At 36.5% G+C, this 11,665-nt stretch overlaps 1 long non-coding RNA gene across 1 annotated transcript; it reads right to left on the reverse strand.

Annotated features, from left to right (window-relative positions):
• Positions 1-1,176: 1,176 nt before the first annotated feature.
• Positions 1,177-4,447, reverse strand: LOC103692643 (uncharacterized). The gene is made up of 3 exons (XR_015622430.1): positions 4,422-4,447; positions 4,077-4,164; positions 1,177-1,300 (listed from the first exon to the last, which is right to left on the reverse strand). It is a non-coding gene; the product is annotated as an uncharacterized LOC103692643 (long non-coding RNA).
• Between the last annotated feature and the right edge of the window lie 7,218 nt (positions 4,448-11,665).

An 11,665-nucleotide genomic window follows, 5' to 3' on the forward strand; every position in this document is an offset into this window, starting at 1 on the left:
CTACTGTTGTAAATGTGAGAACTCGGTTTCCTATCTTTTACATCTCAGACCAAGAAATCACAAAACAGAGTTGAGACACAAGAGAGTCAATCATACAACAAAGTAGAAAGACATGAATAAAATGTATCTGATACTAAAATATAACAAATTAAGGCCAGATATAATAAGAATGAAGACACCCATTAACAAGAAGAATGTTTTGACATTTCTGAGAAGTGTTTTTGCTTTGTTTATAAATACAACTTTCTTCCTTTTGAAGTATCTGTTTCAGTTTAAACCTACACGCTATGCCTCATATTATCTTTACTCAGTTGCAGTTTAAGCTTTCTTGTTCTTTTTCTGATCTCTCATGTTAGATATTTATGGTAATTACATCGAAGTCATGGTCTATTCACATTTTCCTACAGATATTGATCTCAAGCAGAAGACAGTGGTCTTCTGTGGACTGGAAAATGGGAGACAAATTCAAAGGAAAGTGCTAATCAAGAGTCAACACAGTGTGTCTGTACAATTAACTAGAAGTGTAGTTATAGACACAGTGCTGAGGTTATATTCCAAGGCAGCTATTTGCTCTATATTTGCTTATTGATTTGTTGACTGATAGGTTTTCTGCAGTGCTAGGAGTCAAATCCACAGCCTTATGAATGTTAGGCCAGCACTCTGCAAAGCTATGCCTGGGCCTGTTTATTTTTAATGGAAACAATAGCCATTAGAGAACTTAGGCTAAGTGGTTGAAAACTATGAAGAGAACTGTTTGATATAAGTACAAAAGGCATCATACAAAGGTATTATTTTCACAATTGGAGAATTTTACAAATTGATTTCAGTAAATAAGACTGAAAATGTCTGTGGACACTCTCAAACACCACTCTCCTAATCTCAATAACTCAATGTTTAAGATAATATGTATGTTTTCTTGAAATAATGTGAATATTACAGTACATTAAAATGGAAATATTTAAGGTACAATTTAAACTTAATTACAATTTATTGCTTACTAATAGAAGCAATAAATGTACCAGAAGGAACAAAAGAGATTAAAGATAATATGAACTTTAAAAATGGATAACATTAACTGTGTTCTCCAGACATCACTTTGACAAGATTTACAGACAGGAGTTAATTGCATTCTCAGGTTTTTCTTATTTGAAATATTCATAAACACAAACAAGATGAAACCTCATCATCCAGTGGGTTTTATTCAATAAATATTCATTTATGGGAACTTTAAACTGTGGCACTTCTCAGATTCAGGCAGAATAAACATGGCAGTGAACAATCAATATTCTCATCTCCGGTCCTGAAAGACACAAATAAAATAATTTCAGTGTTCATTATGATTACAAAACTGTGAATGTGGGGAAAGAGATGGTATAGAATGTTAACAAAAGAAGAGTATGGAAGCTATTTATAATCTCACTGTGTGAAAAGTATCAAGCAATATTTCTTCCTTTCAATTTCACTCTCCCAGGGATTAAAAAAGTTCTTAAGAAAAGCTTGCGATGCTAATTCTGTATCACATGGAAAGAAAATTCTCCTCTTTATAGTCATACAACTCCAATATTAACCATGAAACACATGTATACTTTCCCAGCAATATGATGAAATATATTGAGATTTATTTGGGCAAGGATTCTTAATCTTACAAATTGAGCAGGTTGAAAGAAGAAAAGATCCATTAGCTTTAAAATAGAATGTTATCAATAATGTTATTTTCATGAATGAGGTTATAGTTCAGTTTCCAACACTGATAACAACAGCAAAGCAGTAGCACTTTACTCTTAGTCTCCAGTTGAGATGTTCAACAAAGCATGCAATATCTTCCCAGACAAATACAACACATTTACAAAAGTATTAATATGGAGAGATCTTGCAAATTAACCATTCTGTATACTGGCTCAGCTCTTATTTATTTTCTGAAAAGAGATAAATGAAACTTCATTTTAGAAATTATGAGAGAGAGAGAGAGAGAGAGAGAGAGAGAGAGAGAGAGAGAGAGAGAGAGAGAGAGAGAGATTAAAGTCACTGGCCAAAGTTATCCAGAATACACTCCCAAAATTCAGTTCGTAAAGAAAATTTATCTGCTATTCTCACAAAGAATACTGACTGACTTTCTGCTCTCTTTCTGTTTAAACCAGCTAATTAAATGAGAGATTTATAATGGGGTTTCCTTTCAGTGTGTCTAAATATTTGGCTTTAAGCCAAAGTGGAACAGCACCAAGGCCAAAATATTCAACCATAAGTTTAAAATAGATAAGTTTTGAAATGTGCAAAAGTTAGCTGGGGTGATTAATATTCTGTTCTCAAAGTAAGTCATTTTTCTGTATAGTAATAAAATTTTAGAATTTCATTATTAGCTGTAAATCCAAGACAAAAAGCATAAAGAATCTTATGACATAAGCACTTGGCATTTAAGAATATATAGATTCTATTTAACAACCCCACAGGAAAAATACCTATGTTGAAAGTACAGGTCTGCCTAGTAAACTAAAGTAAATGAAAGAAGTTATTCAGTCCAATTGAGAAGGACACTTAATGGCTATTGCCATAAGAAACATTGGCAGTTACAGTAAACTAACTAGTGTAAAAGAAAACACACTGAATATACAATAGTAGATCCATTGAGGAAGGATTATGCTTTAAATGGCAACAGAGAAAAATAATTAAGCACTGACATTTGAAACAAGGGGGAGTTCTATTATCCAGAAACACATTTACAAAAAGACTCATATCTATCTACATTCTAGAAAAATCTAAACAATACAGGTATCTGATTGTCATACTTTGGCCTATGAATTAGTTCTTAGAACCCACATACCTACCCATAGACTGACTTGATCTCCCCTCTGCCTGCCTGTCTGCCTGCCTGTCTGTCTGTCTGTCTGTATGTATGTATGTATGTCTCTGTGTCTCTTTCTCTGTCTCTGTCTCTGTCTCTCTCCACCCTATACGCACAGGCAGCATAAAAATGATGAGTTTTCCACTTACCAATGTGAAAAAGTACAATTCAGTAATCTAAATGGCTTTTACCTTTTCTCTTCTCTATAACCCTTATTCCTCACGATCACACTGCCTTAGTCTAGGTTCATATAAGGTTACAAATTTCACAACAGCCTAGTAAACATGAAACAATCAAATATTACTAGAGAAGAGCCTGAAAGATCAGTATTGTGATCTTCATCTTAAAAATCTATTTAATATTTCAACTGAACTCTCAAATTCTGAATTTCTAGTACTCCGTTTAAAGGTTTCTGAAATTAGTATTATCTATTCTAGTGCCAAGTAACCTAGACAAGAAGAGCATAAAACACAAAAGCAAAAGTACTGCGAGTGCCAGTTAGAAAATCCCAACCTTATACTTTCTATTTGTCCTGAGTAACAGAACAAAGTATACTGAACAGAAAGAAGTGTCAGAGATGGATTATTGAAAATATAAGATTTACCACTATTTCATGGCTCTATCATAGCACTTAACAATATTACAGTTCTTCCATAAATATCTTACGACATTCCTTAAGTTACAAACTCTCTTAAACATAATCAGTTTTAACTAACAGAACTCTTCTACCTATATGATAAAATGTTCTGTAAAATATTCTGCATGTTATGGAGTGTACAACTTCTTGTGTGATATATTTGGATTAAATATATATTTAATATATATGCATAAATATGTATATAATGTATAAATATGTATATATATATACTATAATGTTCCCACATACCATTATAACTACACTCTTTTAGTAGGCAGACCATTTGATTAACTATCTTTTTAATTTATTTTTTTAACTTATTCATTTTATGTCTTGCTCATTGCTCCCCTCCCAGTCATCTGCTCCCACAATTACTTTCCCCACCTGTTCCCCCATCTCCTCTAACTATTAAGTTAAGGCTCTGGCATATATAAATGACCAATAAGTAAAAATATACCATATTGAACTTTCTGGATATTTCTTACTCACCAAACTAACTATGAGAGAACATTAGTACCAGTATAGAACCCATTTTCTATTACTATAATAAAATATTTGATATTGGGTACTTTATAAAAATTAGATTTAGACAATTCAAACTTTTGAAAATCCAGGAGCATCAAGCAGGCAGTCTACTCTCAGTTCTCATAAGGAGCCCACAGAAGATGAGTCACAATGACAGAAACACCTGGTAAGACAAGAAATCAAAGCAGTGCAGGCATCAGTCATTCTCTTTTGTAACAACACTTTAATTAAGTAAGCAGTATTCCTCCCAAAGAATAAACATTCCTTTCAGGAGAAATAACTTCAATGACCTAATTATCTTACTTTACGTTTCCTCTCCTAAACCTCCTCTAACCTCAGCATCACTATACCATAGACCAAGCTTCCAAACCATAAACTATTAAGAGTCACAACCACATTCAAGCAAGAGTAACTGCTAACCAAGCCTCAGATGCTGGAGTTCATGACTGAACTCTGAAGCAGAACACCAACGTTTGGAAAGTTCCAGAATATTCCAAAGTTTGATTCCAATTCCAACCCTTACCAGCTCCAAGATTGTAAACAAATTATGACCTACTCTCCTTTCAAATTCTTCATTCAGAAAAACAGAATCAGTGATGTTTATCATATATGATACAAGGAAACAATGTTCACACAGAACACTGTGAACCACAGAAAGTCACAGCCTCTATTACTACTGCTACTGATAGAAGAAGCAGGAAGAAGAAAGAGAAAAGAAAATGCTTGTTCTACTTTGAATGGTAGTAGACAGTTTCTTCAGAGAATCAGCCATGTCTCTTGTCGTGTTACTGAGGGTGTTGCAGGCACTCAATTAGAAAGGTCTGCTTCCTTTTTATGTTCAGTAACAGCGCCCTTACCGATTACAGAAAATTCACTGCCCTTAAAGTATACATAATTAGGTCTAATTTAATTAAGTTAAACCTTTTGCTGTGTCTCAAAAAATGAGTAATTGCTGAGCATTTATATATCAATTGCCACTGTCTTTAAAGGAATACTGTGATAATTTTATAATCATGTATGAAATTTAGGTACCTCCAAAATGCCAAGTAATTTTATGACATTCCACAGATAGAAGTAGAGTCTTCCTTGTGTTCATAATTATGAAATTAATGAAACTACTTTAAAATCCATCAAAGTTTCCAAGAAAAGAACAGTTAAAACACATACATTTCAAGTTTGACCATTGAAAGAAATAGTTAAATATGGGCAAGAATATGAATAGATACTTTCACTATGCAAATTGACAGTAAAGGTACACACACACACACACACACACACATACAACACTGTGGTTTTACTATACACACTAGCTGGCTAAAATTAAGAACATCTGCAACAACAAAATTTGGAAGAAAATGTAATTGGTGGAATAGCACATATTGGTGAGAATTTAAGTCAGGATGTGGTAAGAATTTGGATTACGCAAGAGAGTGTTTATCTATCATGCATATACTGGGTTCAATCTTCAGTCCTACATAAAGTCAGGATGGGAATGCATGGTAATAATCCTAGCAGCTGGGACATGGTATCATGGAGATCAGAGGCTCAGTATCATCCACTACATACAGATATATGAGGCAATATCTCAAGAGCAAAGTTTAGAACATTTTAATAAGTGATTATATATTTAGCCTGTGATATAGTAATTGTAACTTCCCTGCTTTGAAAATACTAAATGGTCTGCCACTAAAAAAATTGTAACAATGTTTATAGTAACTTTATGCATGATATACAAAATAAAGCAGCCTAGATATAAAAATAATAAATTAAGCATTGATAAATAAAATAGAATTCCAGTTAATAAGTAGAGAGAAGCTAATACCCAAATGACAAGGGTGCATCTCAAACCACAAGACTTTACAAAAGTGTGCTTGCCATAGTATTATTTATACTGTGTTCTGGAAAAAAGTAATAGTTAACAAACAAGACTAATTATAAGCTCTGTCTGAGAAGGATGGAAGTAGTTGGGGAAAGGCATGGGGAAATCGTCTAGGACAGCAGAACTCTCCAGGATCTTATTTGATGGTGTACAATTAAGACTTCAGCATTAGAGTTTATGTAACACAAGAAAATGAAGATTAGACTTCTGGTTTCTGGCTGCGCCCAAGACTGAACCACTCCCACAGCCCTCTCTACCCAAATCCCGTGGGGAAGAGAGCTGGATTCTCAGAAGAGTGATCAATCCTGAGAGCCCAGAGGAGACTGACACTCCTGCCCACATTCCTTGCCCAAGAGGAACCTGCCTGGTGCCCTCTGGATATGGGAACCTAGGAGCAGAGAGGGGCAGGGCCCTTCCTGTTTCTGCCTGAGCCCAGAGCTGAAAGCCATTCATCAGGAGCACTGATACACCTGAGAGCAGAGGTAAGACCAACTCTTCTTCTCTAAGCAACTCGCCTGGAGGCTTTAGGACTCACAACCCAGAAGCAGTTCTCTGTTCCCAGATCCAGCTGAAAGAAAACAAGTCTACAGTAGTGCTGACACATGGGTTTACAGGAGGGTCAAGCCACTGTCAGAGAGAGCAAGACAAGCTAACACAAGAGACAATCTGATGGTGAGAGGCAAGCCCAGGAACCTAAGCAACCGAAACCAAGACTGCTTGGCATTATCAGAGCCCAGTTCTCCCACCAAAGCAAACACTGGATATCGGAAAACAAGATTTGGATTTAAAATCACATCTCATGATGATGATAGAGGACTTTAAGAAGGATATAAATAATAACTCCCTTAAAAAAAAAACACAGGACTACACAGGTAAATTAGTAGAAGCCCTTAAAGAGGAAACACAAAAATCCCTTAAAGAATTACAGGAAAACACAACCAAACAGGTGAAGGAATTGAACAAAATCATCCAGGATTTAAAAATGGAAATAGAACCAATAAAGAAATCACAAACGGAGACAATCCTGGAGATAAGAAACCTAGGGAAGAGATCAGGAGTCATAGATGCAAGCATCACCAACAGAATACAAGAGATAGAAGAGAGAATCTCAGGAGCAGAAGATACCATAGAAAACATCAAAACAATGGTCAAAGATAATGTAAAATGCAAAAAGCTCCTAGCCCAAACATCCAGGAAGTCCTTTACACAATGAGAAGAACAAACCTAAAGATAATAGGTATAGAAGAGAGCAAAGACTTCCAACTTAAAAGGCAAGTAAATATCTTCAACAAAATTATAGAAAACGTCTCTAACCTAAAGAGAGAGAGAGATGCCCATAGATGTACAAGAAGCCTACAGAACTCCGAATAGATTAGACCAGAAAAGAAATTCCTCCTGTCACATAATAGTCAAAGCACCAAACGCACAAAGCAAAGAAAGAGTATTAAATGCAGTAAGGGAAAAAAGGACAAGAGCAAATTCATTTGGAATAACAAAAACCCAGGAGAGTAAAAAATATCCTCAACAATAAAAGATCACTATCCCTGACCTCAAGCAATATTACAGAGCAATAATGATAAAAAAAAGTGTATGTTATTGGTACAGAGACAGGCAGGTAGTTCAAAGGAATAGAACTGAAGACCCAGAAGTAATCCCACACACCTATGGTCACTTGATCTTTGACAAAAGAACTAAAACGATCCAGTGGATAAAAAGATAGTATTTTCAGCTGGAGGTCAGAATGTAGAAGAATGCAAGTCGACCCATCCTTATTACCCTGTACAAAGCTTAAGTCAAAGTGGATCAAGGATCTCCACATAAAACCAGATACACTCAAACTAATAGAAGAAAAAGTGGGGAAGACCCTTGAACACATGGGCACAGGGGAAATTTTCCTGAACAAAACACCAATGGCTTATGCTCTAAGATCAAGAATGGACAGACAGGATCTCATAAAACTGCAAAGCTTCTGTAAGGCAAAGGATACTGTCATTAGGACAAAACTGCAACCAACGGATTGGGAAAAGATTTTTATCAATCCTACATCTGATAGAGGGCTAATATCCAAAATATACAAAGAACAAGAAGTTGGACTCCAGAGAGCCAAATAACCCTATATAATTCATAGACCACATGGACCTCAAGAAGAAGAAAGACCTAAGTGCCAAAGCTTCAATCCTTCTTAGAAGGGTGAACAGAATACTCACAGGAGGAAATATGGAGACAAAGTGTGGAGCAGAGAATTAAAGAAAGACCATCCAAAGACTGTCCCACCTGGGAACTCATCCCATATAGAGTCATTAAATCCAGACTCTACTGCAGGAAGGCCAGAAGTGAATGTTGATGAGAACCTGATAAAGCTGTCTCCTAAGAGGTTCTGCCAGATCCTGAGAAATACAGAGGCAGAAGCTTGCTGCACCCGACCATTGGACTGAGCACTGGGTCCAAAATGGAGGATTTGTAAAAAGGACTGAAAGAGCTGAAGGGGTTTGCAACCCCATAGGGAGAACAAAAATATCAACCTTCCAGACCCATCAGAAATCCCAAGGACTAAACCACCAACCAAAGAGTACACATGGAGGGACCCATGGCTCCAGCCATGTATGTAGCAGAGGATGGCATTCTCAGGTGTCAATGGAAGAAGAGGATCATGGTCCTGTGAAGGCTAGATTCCCCAATATAGGGGAATGCCAGAGTGGGGAAGGTAGTGAGTTGGTGGGGAAGCACCTTCATAGAAGCATGGGGAGGGGAGATGGGAGAGCAGGTTTATAGAAGGGAAACCAGGAAGTAGAATAACATTTGAAATGTAAATTAATTAAAATATCCAATAAAAGAAAAGAAAAATAACATATAAACAGTGTTTAGACAAATTTTAAGATATTGCCAATTCAGCACAGGAAAAATTTGATGGGATCCAGACACCACTCAAATATTTTGTCACTCCTATGCCAACTATATGGCTACTTAGGATGTTGCCTGCTGATTAAATACTAATGCTATACTTCAGGGTTCCTAGCAGTTTCAACCCCAGTCACTGTCTCTACTTGAAGGAAATATTCTTATTGCAAATTATGACATTTCTGCTAATTGTTTTGATGACCAGGTCTCTAAAATGTTTAGTGGAGCATGAGCCTTTTTGCTAACAGAAAATTTCAACAATAAAATAAATGTCCACTTAGTTATATAGGCCTCTTCTAGAAAAAAAATGGGGTACAGAGCTAAACAAAACATTCTCAGCTGAGGAATATCAAATGGCTGAAAAAATACCTAAGGGAATGTTCAACATCCTTAGTCATCAGGGAAGTGCAAATCAAAACAACCCCGAGATTCCTCCTCACGCCAGTCAGAATTGCTAAGATCAAAAACTCAGGTGACAACAGATGCTGGTGAGGATGTGGAGAAAGATGAACACTCCTCCATTGTTGGTGGGATTGCAGACTGGTACAATCATTCTGGAAGTCAGTCTGGAGGTTCCTTAGAAAATTGGACTTTGCGCTACCTGAGGACCCAGCTATACCTCTCCTGGGCATATATCCAAAAATGCCTAAACATATAACAAGGACACATGCTCTACTATGTTCATCGCAGCCTTATTTATAATAGTCAGAAGCTGGAAAGAACCCAGATGCCCTTCAACAAAAGAATGGATACGGGGCTGGGGATTTAGCTCAGTGGTAGAGCGCTTACCTAGGAAGCACAAGGCCCTGGGTTCGGTCCCCAGCTCCGAAAAAAGAAAAAAAAAAAGAATGGATACAGAAAATGTGGTACATCTACACCATGGAGAAGTATTCAGCTATCAAAAAACAATGATTTCATAAAATTCAGAGGCAAATGGATGGAACTAGAAAATATCATCCTGAGTGAGGTAACCCAATCACACAAAAAAAGAGAAACCCCCCCCACACACATAAGTGGATATTAGCCCCAAAGCTCAAATTACCCAAGATACAATCCAAAGACCACATGAAGCTCAAGAAGAAGGACGACCGAAGTGTGTATGCTTTAATCATTCTTAAAAGGGGGAACAAAAATTCATAGGAGGGGATATGGAGTCAAAGTTTGGAGCAGAGACTGAAGGAATGTCCATTCAGAGCCTGCCCCACCTGAGGATACAGCCCATATATATACACCCACCATTACTAGATAATATCTATGAAGCCAAGAAGTTCATGCTCACAGGAACCTGTTATAGCTGTCTCCTGAGAGGCTCTGCCAGAGCATGACAAATACAGAGGTGAATGCTAGCAGCAAACCATTGAACTGAGAACAGAGTCCCTGTTGGAGGAATTAGAGAAATAATTGAAGGAGCTGAAGGGGCTTGCAACCCCATAAGAACAACAATGCCAACCAACCAGAGCTCCTAGGGACTAAACCACCATCCAAAGAGTACACCGCTCCAAAGAGACAGACTCATGGCTTCAGCTGCACACATGGCACAGGATGGCATTGTTGGGAACCTATGGGAGGAGAAGCCCTTGGTCCTGCCAAGACTGGAACCCCAGTGCAGAGGAATGTCAGGCAGGGAAGTGGAAATGGGGAGTGGTTGGGGAGGGAGAACACCCTTATAGAAGAAGGGGAGGGGAATGGGAGAGGGGGCTAATGTCCAGGAAACTAGGAAAGGGATAACATTTGAAATTTAAAACAAAATCCAATTTTAAAAAGGAGAAAAGAAAATGAAGACTGTAATAACCACTGGACTCTGTTTCCCTACATGCATTAGGAACTCCGTAGGAAGAAACATAATAATTCATCAATATATTTTGAAATGTATTAAATTTAGATGGCTTAGTGCCATCTAAAGCCAGATGGCTTAGTGTGTGTGTCTCATACATTGATATATCTATAAAAATCCCTGGACATGGGTATGTAGATGTTCCCATTGATATTTTTGGGGTTTCCTATATGTTCAACTTTTTCATGGTACAATACTGGATAAAATTTTACTGTAAATTGTATTAGCTTTATTCTTAATTCAATTATAATCCAAATGACAATTTCCTTGATATTGGTGGTAGGCCAGTATTAATTCATCCTATATGTAACTTTACAATTAATTACATTTTTAAAAGAAGAAATAAATATGTTGAATTGAAGCCTAAACTGAGACAGATATTTTACATGGTATATGGTCAGTGAAACTGATACAACGGAAGAGGAAAGGTATGTTTTTCCAGTACTTAAAGCCCTCCAAATACCAACACACCTATCTCTTTGACAGCACATGGCGATCTTGTATTCAGTACATATGAGTACATACCAGAGACAGATTAAGCAAGCCAACTTCAGACTTAGTACTACTAATTAACACTACTTTTAAATGATTATGTGAATTAGGTTCTAAAATGAAATTACTTTTACAAAGCGACAAAGTTAACATTTTCGTCTTAGGATATTATAATCTATTCAACAACCATGACATAGTAAAACTTCATGAATGGTGCAAAACATATCTAATATGGATCAATTTTATCTTCATTTTCCACTGCCATGCTAATTTATTGTGAATTTGCTCTATGTTCAATACATATGAGGGAATCAAAATTTAGTTCTGTTATCTTGGGACTCTTATTACAAGACTGAAAGTAAATTATAAATGTATAAATTATAAAATAGAAGAATCCAGTATCCTGCACTCAGAGAAATAGATGGCAGAATTGAATGCAACAGGACCATCAGATCACACAAAATAAAAAACATTTATTGACAAGTTTACAAGCTTCTTTAAAAATATTTAGTATGAATGATTATTAAGAGAAATATGAATTTGGGGCTTTTTTCTCCTTAC

The sequence above is a fragment of the Rattus norvegicus genome, chromosome 6 (assembly GCF_021556685.1).
Source record: "Rattus norvegicus strain SHRSP/BbbUtx chromosome 6, alternate assembly SHRSP_T2T, whole genome shotgun sequence".
Taxonomy (NCBI): Eukaryota; Metazoa; Chordata; class Mammalia; order Rodentia; family Muridae; genus Rattus; species Rattus norvegicus.